Genomic DNA, 10,453 nt, shown 5'->3' with positions numbered 1-10,453 from the left:
CTTATAATATGGTGATTGTGAGTGAAACGCTAACTGCCGTTGGCCTAATCACAAAAGGTTGATCTTGAGCTTCCGGATTTGTAACTCGGATCGGTCCTTGTAAGCAAGCAATGATGCATGTTTTTTTCTCTATTACGATATTATGGTGTATTTACACAAACCCGATAATCGAGCCAATCCATAAGGCCAGGGGATTGGAGATAAATGCACTACAAGAACTAGGAATTAAGCACGGACAGTCTAAAAAGTATTGTGTAATCTTTGATAACACACTTGTGCATTACATAACTCCTGTGTAGTGAGCGAGTAGCCATTGAGTATTGCCACCGTGATCAAAATTCAACCACACAGACGAGTGAAATGCTAAGGTAAAATACAATAGTTTTCCTTGTTATTTCTTTGTTTTCAAATGCAGAAAACTAAATATAGAATTCTGTAACAGATAACATTATTTAAAAAACATGACGCCATTAGACAATTAATAATTGTGTTAGTATAAATATTACTTAATAAGAAAGTTTATTTTATAAATACTTTATATAATATATAGAAATAACTTGATATCAGGTGTTACATAATTATCCAAGAAATTTTGTAAATAATAATATCCTGGGACATTATTCACACACGGCTATCTCATCCCAAACTAAGCAGTGCTCGTATGGAAACCAGACAACTGATATACTACTTTTCGTAATTGTAAATATGATTGCAATTAATGTATTCGTTTTGTCACACGGTCGCCAAATGTATTCGTTTTGAGATTGTGGAAATCAAATAATTAGATCAAGATAGATTTATTGTTCATTAACGTTACAAGAGAGATATTGAATAAGAATAATTTGTAGGTAGGTAAAAAGAAAATTATATGTAGTCAAATTAAAATAATGTTGCCATTCTAAAATATACTTATATAGATAATTATACCCAGATTCAGGACAAACAGACATGTTTGAACACAAATGTGTTTGTATGGGTGGGAATCGAATCCATGACCTGCGGCGCGAAAGGCAAATATCTACCAACTACGCCAACCGGCACACCATATATCTTAATTTATACATGCAGATGTGAGATGTGCTTAATTCTTAACGTCCCTTACAATTACTATCAAATAATATAAATTTTGTCACTTAATAAAACGCTATATAAAATATTAAATACATAATATAATTCATACGATTCGTATGTAAAAAAGGAAATAATTCATATGTATTTAACATCTTTGTTTAAGAAACGAGTTTATAAAAGAAGTACTTTATTATTTGGTGTTATTACCTCTAGCAATATCGTCTGGTATCGATAAAATATAAATAATTTATTTTGATGCTTACTGTACTCGTGAGTACTAAGTAAAAGAATGAGTAAGCCAGTGTGATAATATGCACAAGTGGTAGGCATATAAATAACACCCGTTAACAGCATATACAAAAATTGTATACTATTATTATAACTGTGAAAGTAAATCTATGCGTTTGCTTGTTACGCTTTTACAGCTAAACACTGAACCGATTTTGATAAAATTTCAATCAACAAAAATTTCGAAATCAAATCAAATCGCAGGCATACTAGTATTTTAACGTTTTTAAATGTTTTATATCATCTATGGGCGGAGGTGAACAGTCCATTTATGCATCTGATCTAAATAAATTTTTTTATCACTAATTAAATATTGAAAATTTTAATCATTATATTTAATAAATATCGAGATAACGTTATAGAATCAATCATGAGATTTCAATGATACTGCAACTGGAATAGTAAATGCTACAATTGAGTAATTATCCATAAATATCGATGAATACATGTACAGGATTTCGTATTGAAATGAGTTTTAATATAAACACATTTTACATAATGGGAGTATATAAATCGCACCACACTGCAATTATGCACGAGCTATCGCTGAATATTATGCAGCGCTGATCGAATCACGCCCGTACTCTTTTGCATCTGTCTCTTTTGTATATTAGGTTAAAGTACCACTGACAGGCAGTAGCAATGCACTATAATAATAAGCGAAACACAAATGTTCAAAACCGCCATAGACATTAGAGGTAATCAATCTGGCTCACTCACCATTCAAACCGAAACACAACAATAAAAAGTATTGCTATTTGGCGCTAGAATATGTGATGAGTACCGCCGAGCACGAGATGAATTATAATATAAATTCCACTTGATAAATTAATTCATATTGGTTATAAAGAACATCGTTAACTGTCAGTTGGTGATTAAAATTGTAATTAAATATTATTGATTATATAATATCTATTAAAAATATAGGTTTAGGATTTATACGTTATTATTATTTATGTATAAAAAAAAACTATTTCAAAATTATTTTTTAAGTATGTAATTTGAATGTGGTTATCTTCCATATCTATTTTTTTATGTTTCATTGCAAATTTTTTTGGATAATTATGTAACACCTGATATCAAGTTAATTCTATATATCATATAAAGTAAACTTTCTTATTAAGTAATATTTATACTAACACAATTATTAATTGTCTAATGGCGTCATGTTTTTAAATAATGTTATCTGTTACAGAATTCTATATTTAGTTTTTTGCATTCAAATATAGATTTATTAGTATAAGATAAGTAAAATATTATTTTTTAATAAATAAAAGATATATAACCAGTGGATCAAAGCTTTTGAATTAATTCGTCGATGGCCGCTGGCAGTCCTAATTGATTTCTATTTGCCCTCTGTAATTGCGTCGCGTCAATAATAATGCATGTCACTGACTTTTACCGTTGCATTACACGGAAACTAATCGATGACGTACGTAGCAATTAGACTTAAAATTTGAAAAAAGAACTGATATGACATACGCGATACTATTTACATATGGTAACAACTATTTTATTTTTTATTTTTAAATACTGATGGTAGGGCTTTGTGCAAGCTCGTCTGGGTAGATACCACCTACTCATCAGATATTCTACAGCAGAACAGCAGTACTTAGTATTTTTGTGTTCCGGTTTGAAATATGAGTGAGCATGTGTTACGACAGGCTTAAGGGACATAACATTATTACTCCCAATGTTGGTGGCGCATTGGCTATATGAGGAATTATTAATATTTCGTACAGAGCAGTGCAGTGCAAAGTCTATGTGCGGTGGTGTCCACTTACCATCAGGTACCATTAACAAGATGACCGACATAGAAAAAAATAAAAATTTAAAAGAATATTTAGAATAAAAACTCTAACCCATTACATATGGTTATACGTGAATAACGATATTTTGACAACATAAAATATTTTTCTGAAAGAAATCTGAAATTATTTAAAAAACAATAGCGGAATTCCCCTTACTCGTATTACATACCACAGTCATATTCAACTATACGGGCAAAACTAAAACTATGCGGAAGGGGAGGCTGCCTCTACTAAAATCATAAAACTACATATGGTACAAAACGATTACAATCATTACACCTCACACATTGCTTTTCTTGTTGCAAAATTTCAAAATCCATACATTACAAACCAGCAATGTACAACAGGTTTCTTTTTATATACCATTTCAACTTTGATATTAGTGCAATGCTAAAAAATTGATATTTTATTGCGTCCGGGGTCCACTTTTTCGCTATATTTTATTCTCTCTTCGTCGTATTCCATTGCTAGTGACAAATATAAAAGTTGTAACCGTAACCCGTCATGTCACGGGAAATTAGTCATTATTCCCTTAATGTAAGAGATCTTTTGTTTTTTTTTCGAGGAACTGTTTGGCTTAAAATGATTTGTTGGTTGGGAACATGTCGTCACACGCACGGCTGAGTAGTATATCATCTTCTATGAACAAATGGATTCGAGTATCTTTTGTAGCGGCGTAATCTAGTAAGAATAAACAACGTGCTCCGTAGTTTGAATCTCAAAGGGACTAAATTTGCGTCATTCCGCGAGATGAATTCGCTGATACAGCAGACGTTCGAAGGAGATTGCATTTATTTGAATTCATCGCAAGCATTTCTAGTAATATTTATAGTGTTGAAATGTCTTCGAGGTCTTTATTAGTTCATTTATTCAACAGAAATTAACAGTAACAGCCTGTTAATGTCCACTGCTGGGCTAAGGCCTCATCTCCCTTTTTTTTTTGAGGAGAAGGTTTAGAGCTTATTCCACCACGCTGCTCCAATGCGGGTTGGTAGAATACACATGTGTCAATTTCAATGAAATTAGACACATGCAGGTTTCCTCACGATGTTTTCCTTCACCGTCAAGCACGAGATGAATTATAAACACAAATTAAGCACATGAAAAGTCAGTGGTGCTTGCCCGGGTTTGAACCCACGATCATCGGTTAAGATTCACGCGTTCTAACCACTAGGCCATCTCGGCTTTTACAGAAATTAACAAATTATGATAATTTTTTCGTGAAAGACCATTTTTACTTTCCTTAAAATGAAAGAGGATTATTGCATGGGATAATATTTTCAAATGTAAAGTAGCCTATAAAGGACCCACTGCTAAGCTAAGCCCTCCTTCTCGTCTTAAGAAGAAGACTTTGAGCTAATTCAGTCATGCTGTTCCAGTTCGGATTAGTCAATATATCATACACGTGATAGAATTTTATCCGTCAGGTTACTTCACGTTGTTTTCCTTCAGCGTGACCCATGAAACGAGTTAACACAACCTATAGATACACATGAAAGCTCAATGGTCACCAGATTTAAATCAGCTATTTAACATTGACCACTGATATGTCGGCTCAACATTTTATATAAATAAATTTATTTATTTATCAATGTATCGATGTTCTCTTTGGTAAAATGCCACAGGACAATCTTTTAGACGGCGTGGATTTGCTATAAATTTGTAATGTGTATTTTGATTTTTTTTTCTTTTAATTTTATATATTATAATAAGGACTGTACATAGTTAACAAACGATTACATAAACACGGAGTTAATAATAAGAAAAGATTAGAATTTATTGTTCTGTTTCGTGATTAGACAAGACTGCATAATTCTTTGACTATACAAGCTCGCACTTTGACATCAGCTTGGTAACATAAGCAATCAAATACTGTGCTAACAGAATTAAGTTTTTGAACCGGAGAACGAAATCTGCAACCGAACACAATTCAGAACTCGTAAATCAAAACCGATACTAATGTCATGTGTGTTACAACAAATTTCACGGAAGACTGCAAACGTTAATGCGACCTAAATCAGATTTAGCCAGGTCGAACTTTCGTCCTATTGGAAATTTGACTGGCAAGAATATTACAGCTGATAAGTTTTTTTTTTCTTTCAACTAACAAATCTTTAAATCAGTGCCTATTGTGTGTTTCGAGTTGCCATATTAGATTAATGCGAATTCATATTTTTATTCAAGCAGGCACTCGACGTAATGAAAAGTATATTTCTAAGTGACTTAATTCATATTAACATATGATAACAATCGGTACCTTTATTTATAATTGATAATTGAAATATAATTGATATCTTATTTTCATAAACCACAGATACAAAAACACATTATATAGATTCGATAAAGGCTTAATAGTTTAATCGGTTTATTTGGAAAACTCAATCAATTACAAACATAATTTATGTTCATAATTGCTAACGATCGTGTTAACTACTGTCTTACTGAACAAAGTCACCTGATGAAGCCGCAATGACCCAGCACAGTTACCTAAACCTTGCCTCTGGCGCTTAAACTTTTATTCGGAACCAGAATATCTGAGAGCGTTCACCCCTGACCCCTAACTGTTGGTCATCTCGAGACGCTACCCGTCCTTGTCTGATGAAGGATGTAATGTATATACCTGACTCTTTCATCTTGCTGTGCACGATCCGATACAGCATGGATCGGAGTATCCTCTGAGAATTGCACTTCGTAACACGGTACAAGACATGTATATTTTTAATAGTAGTCAAACTAATATTCTTAATGGAAAAATTACTTATTGGAATTGATTTAATAACATAATTGTATACAATGCATATTTGTCTATGAGTAATTTATATAAGAATTATTCAAAATAATCACATTCTTATTAGACTATTGTCTATGAAAACGATCACGAGCTACTAATATGTTTTCACTGATTCTAATAAACGAATTTTAATTATAATGTTTATTTAAAAGTTAAATAAAATAATTACACAAATCAGAATATCATTTTGCAAATTGTAAATTTAAATATTGCTGTCATATTTGTAAAATTAAATAATTTTAATTATTCTTTTATTAAGCATCATTCAAAATACTTTCTACCTTCGCTTAGTAAAAAAACATAAATTAAGAAAAACGTTCAAAAATAGAAAGAATATAAAAAAATGAATCAGGACTACTATTTTTAAGGTATTTGTAATATAAAGTTATGTATTATTATTCTATATTATCATAAGTACACTACGTTTAAATTTAAGTACGTCATTTTGGTTATATTATAGACTTTTCAAAACCGCTACATGACGTGGTATAGAATATATTTTCCACTTTTATAATCTACATTTAATTGAAAAAAAATCTCAAAGCGCGGTATTAATCTGATTATATTATATATTATCTTCCGCAAGCTTCTTTGGCCGTGTGTAAGCGTTAATAGGGGTTGTTATATGTTAGGTAACTTATGTGTTAAGTCAATGTATAAGCATCAAACAAACGAACTGTCACATTTATAATATTAGTAGGATTTTTATTATTATCTATTTTCTACCCACTTCCTTTAGTTCCTGGGCAAGACTCACATAGGTCCGATTTATTTATATTATTATACTAGCTACTTACTCCACTCTACGCTCAACACCACTGCTCAACTGCAGTACTCAAACCCCATGGTTCGTAAGTAAGTCGATCGACGTCTCGATCACGAATTGTTTTTATTTTGACATTTCGTACTGACGACATGACGTTTACGCTGCAATGGTTCGAACTAACAAGAGGCGCGACCCAGAGCGTTCGAACACCGCCTATGACGTAAATATGCCGACATCAGCCTTTTAAAGAGACCACAACACTACATTTCTGTAGTAAGGATCGTGACGGTGTGACGCTGTTAGAGGCCGATGACGAATATCCAAAAAAATTATTTTTTAAATGATAGCGTTCAAACAAAAAAACTCTTCAGCTTCATGGCATAGATTAAAAATAAATATCATCGCCTACCACCTGAGCCGTGTTATAGTGGTAACTGGGAAGATGTTCGAATGTTCCCGCATTAGTTGCTCGGTTACCGGTGCACTCGCCTTTATCATAGAATTATTTTAACACAGAATTATTTATCATTAACTATAAGTATTAACTAATTTGTTTTAAATTATTATAAATTTTAATGACATGCTCGAAACATAGTCCATGATATATTAGATCTTGAATACATTTAATATATTATAATTTACTGTAATCTTTTTTTTTAAACATTTTAAGTACGTCTAATTTCGATCCTTGTCTACGCGTTTTTTTTTTTTGTTTTATTACCTATTAAAAAAGTGGAATATTTATTATATATTTTTTTCTATTAATGGCGTTTTTAATAAAACGTAATGGCGTTTATAATATGTATTTGTATATAATATAAATAACTGTTTTATAACCTACTCTTACTGACACTATATATTTTTAAGTTTATTATTTTAAAATAAAAACTATAGAACAAATGATTTTTGACCTATTTTGTAACCCTACAAATCAGGACATCCAAACCACAGTGCACAAATAATTATAGAGACGACAACCGAGGGTTGAAACAACAGGGGTGCAACAAAAGAGTGCTGTAATCATTTTGATACGATTTTCACGCATCGCCGCCAAAGGATGTGGTTATCGGCCCCTGGTTAAAAATATATTATTAAATGTTTGACTTTGTTAAAGCTATACCGTTGTATTATTTATTTTTTATATTACGTCACAATCGGTTGTAACCAGTGTGTTATACTTTTCTAGTTTCCGCCCGCGGCTTCGTCCTCGTGTGGCGGGCGGGTGAGGGGGTCAGCAGGTGATAGGTATGTCCGTTTCTGCGCCCGTGATAACGCATATTCAAAATTTCATGTTGATCGTTTGAAGCTAACGTGTATGCGTACGAAACACAAAAAATAAACAGTCACTTTAAAAATTATTATATATTTTTTTTTAATTTAAATTATTTGCAAGAAGATAGGTTAATTATTCGTCAAGAAATTTGCGATCAACGAAGCAATATTGCCAACAAGCTCACCTCCATTCGTCCACATTCCACGCGTTCATGATTTGCACTGTTAATTATTTTTACGTTTTTTCAATATAATTTGTATGTATGTTCTGTTTCAATATTTTTCAGGAATAACTTAACACTATTACGTATTCATATTTAATTTCGTTTGATTGTTACCTGTTGTCGCACAAGTAAACGAGGAGGTTAAATTAAATTTTACAGTATATTTCATAACAAAAAAGCTGCTTTATTCTCACAATCCTCAAAAGGGTTATTACATCACACATGATATACCAAACCTGTCCATTTTTCAATGATATTGTCCACTTATTAATTAAACAACGATGATCACTTAAAAAGTTCTACGTACAACTTTAATTTTAGCCTTAAAGTAACAGCCTCTAAATGTCCCACAGCTGGGCTAAGGACTCCATTTGTGTTTAAAATCACGCCGCTCCAATGATTGTTGGATATTGCAAAACATCTGTTGCAAGTTCACGATGGTTTCCTTCACCGCCGAGCATGGAATGAACTATGTATAAACCGATGGCGGATATACCACCAGGCTGAGTAGGTTTGAGCCTAGAGTGGTAGCTTTGTGGAGGCGCAAATTTTGAGAACAATTTTTTTAATAGATTTATAGCTTCGTATACCGAACGAAATATATACTACGATTGATTTCTGATGTCTTGCATAAACAAGTCTTCAATATTTCTTACCGGTATTTATTCCCGCTTGCCTTTCATTTTACACTCGAGATATATTAACAGTTTTTTGTTGATTATGTAGTAAAAATATATACAATACAGCCTATACATGAAAAATGTCTAAATGCACCACTGCCATAAGAACATATTAAAAATATGAAATCTTAGTAATGCCTTGAACCAGCCATCATTTGTTACGATTCCATATTTTATTCTAACCACTAAGCTATCTCGACTATCACTATATTATAAGCGATTTATAAAGTATAAATAGATCGGCTTATTGTTTATTTGTTTTAATATAAAACTATCAATACCGACGTAGTTTATTTTAAATTTTAAGCGGCAATCTGTCGCTACAGCCATGTTAATATTTTCACTAATTAAAAGGGCGCTCTGCGAAAACATTGGATGCGATAACGAAGCGACATCGGCAAAAGTTAGCTTTAAATAACTAACTAGCGAATAACGTTTCAATGCCATCTTGTGGTGAGTTTAGAAACTATCAAATAAAAGCATTATTTTCTTACTTACGTGCTCAGTATTAATATGACTGATTCTACTATTTACTCTAATGTGCAACTGAATTTTTTCACATAAACATTTCATTTAATTATATTATTTTATCAATCAATATCAATTATGACTTTAATTTTCCGATTGTTGCCCTTGTTTTGTTTTTTTTTTCGAATTTGTTCGGCTGTAGTTAATATCATATAATACTATACTGATAGTGACAAAAAAATAAATAAACAAAAGCATATTTGACGATGTTTATAAACTAAGTGTTATTTTCATACATTTGCTTATCGGGGGTGTAACTCAGTGGTAGAGTGTCTGCTTCGCATGCAGAAAGTCCTGGGTTCAAATCCCAGCACCTCCAAATGGAGTAATTCAATTTTTTTTTTAAATTTAATTATTACTTCAATTTCTATATAAGAATATTAAACAATTCCTAATAACTCCTTTTGTTTTGGTATAAAGTCTAAATTTAATTAAATAAAAATTTATTTGATTCATTAGAATTAACATCGATTTTTCGAATCAATAGAGCAAATACTGACACGCGCCGGATATCATTACGCATTACATATTAAATTAATGTTTTAATATTAACTGCGCACTGATTGCAGGACAGCTGCATTTTATTACTTGTTATATTAATATTTAATATTCTATTGTTGTAAATTAATTTGTAAAATCGTCATACACCGACGGCTTTGTAAATGTATGTCCATGTGTTTTATTTGATATTGACCAGTATATTATAAGCTACTATCGTCCCGGCCTCGTACCGCAAAGTACGTACGGATAGAAAAATGTATTTTGGATAGGATTTGCGTGAAATCCGTTCTTAGTGAGCGTCTCCGTCTTCGAAGGTGAAACTGTGACAAATTTCAAGTCAATATGGCGCATAGTTTAGGAGATCGCGTGATGAGGGGTAATTCGCTTATATATATTTGGCGAGCCGGTTGGCGTGGTTGGTAGAACACTTGCCTTTCACGCCGAAGGTTGTGGGTTCGATTCCCACCCAGGACAGACATTTGTGTGCATGAACATGTGTGTTTGTCCTTAGTCTGGGTGTA

The 10,453-nt window shown here is 32.2% G+C and overlaps 1 non-coding gene across 1 annotated transcript; it reads left to right on the top strand.

Annotated features, from left to right (window-relative positions):
- Positions 1–9,678: 9,678 nt before the first annotated feature.
- Trnaa-cgc (transfer RNA alanine (anticodon CGC)) lies at positions 9,679–9,750 on the top strand. The gene has a single exon. It is a non-coding gene; the product is annotated as a tRNA-Ala (tRNA).
- The last annotated feature ends 703 nt before the right edge of the window (positions 9,751–10,453 follow it).

This window comes from Nymphalis io, chromosome 14 (assembly GCF_905147045.1).
Source record: "Nymphalis io chromosome 14, ilAglIoxx1.1, whole genome shotgun sequence".
Lineage (NCBI taxonomy): Eukaryota > Metazoa > Arthropoda > Insecta > Lepidoptera > Nymphalidae > Nymphalis > Nymphalis io.
The sequence above is the reverse complement of the archived record's forward strand: the minus strand, read 5'-3'. Positions and strand labels throughout refer to the sequence as shown.